Below are 1,564 nucleotides of genomic sequence, written 5' to 3' on the forward strand. Positions count from 1 at the left end.
AAAGTTATTGTAGAATTAAATTTCATGCTTACTTAGATACAGGAAGTACAATAAGCTTATGCTTACCAAATGTACTACCAACTAAATACTGGATATACAATTCAACGAAGATAGTTGCCGCTACAACAACAGGTGGAAATAAGGTAATATATAGCAAATATGCTACGCAAGTACCTTTTCTAATTTCCTTTAGAGAAGTATTTGTTGATACAATATATATGTCAACCACAATAGGATGTGATATTTTATTAGGACAAAATTTCATATGTCAACCACAATTGGATGTGATATTTTATTAGGACAAAATTTCCTATTAAAATATGCAACATTCACACAATATATTGATAAATATATGTTCACAACACTTTGTGCACATAAAATATTTACACCAAAAATAAATAAAGCTGTTACAATAGTATATACAGTTATAAACTATCAGAGTTCCTCAACTTAGCGTGATAGATGTTGGAGTACAGAAAAATTTAAACCAGTTACAGTCTTAAAAATGACAACAGAAAATAGGATTGAAAAATTGAAAAAAAAAATTTCTGAAACATATTCTGAAAATCCATTAGAAAAATGGAATACAGATAAAGTAAAGGCAAAGATAGAATTAACCAATTCAGACACTATTGTTAGAGTCAAACCTATGAAATATAGTGTTGATGATCAAAAAGAATTTAAAAATCAGATAAAAGAATTGCTAGAAGCTAGATTGATTAGGCCTAGTAAAAGCCCACATAGCAGCCCAACCTTTATGGTTAGAAAATATAGTGAGATAAAAAGAGGAAAAGTCAGAATGGTAATAAATTAAAAAAAATTAAATGAAGTTACTAAATTTGATGGATATTACTTGTCAAATAAGGACACCCTTATTAAACAAGTACAGAACAAAAAGATATTTTCAAAATTTGACTGTAAGTCAGGGTTTTGGCAAATCATGTTTACAGAAGAAAGTAAACCATTAACTGCATTTAGTACACCCAATCCTTTAGGACAATACGAATGGAATGTAATGCCACTTGGATTGAAAAATACACCACATATATTTCAAAGGAGGATGGATGAGGTAATCAAACCAATTACTTATTTCTGTATTGCATATGTAGATATTTTACTTATTCATTCAAATAACATTGATGAACATATTGAACATTTTGAGAAATTTTGTTATATTATGAAAAAACATGGTATTATACTTTCTCAAAAGAAATCTAAGATAGCTAGAACAGAAATTGAATTTTTAGGATTATTTATAAAAGAAGGAGAATTACAATTGCAATCTCACATTGGAGAAAAACTCCAAGAATTTCCTAAAGAAATCAAAGATAAAAAACAATTACAAAGCTTCCTTGGTATATTAAATTATGCTGAAGGATTCATTGAAAATTGTGCCAAATTGAAAAATTATTTTCTTCCAAAATTAAGAAAAAATATAATGTGGTCTTGGAAAAAACAAGATTGTGAAAATATAAGGAAAGTAAAAGAAGAATTAAAGGTATTGCCCAAACTTGTAATACCACAAGAAGAAGATTTCTTTATCCTTGAAACTGATGCTTCAGAT

The sequence above is a fragment of the Olea europaea genome, chromosome 3 (assembly GCF_002742605.1).
Source record: "Olea europaea var. sylvestris chromosome 3, O_europaea_v1, whole genome shotgun sequence".
Classification (NCBI taxonomy): Eukaryota; Viridiplantae; Streptophyta; class Magnoliopsida; order Lamiales; family Oleaceae; genus Olea; species Olea europaea.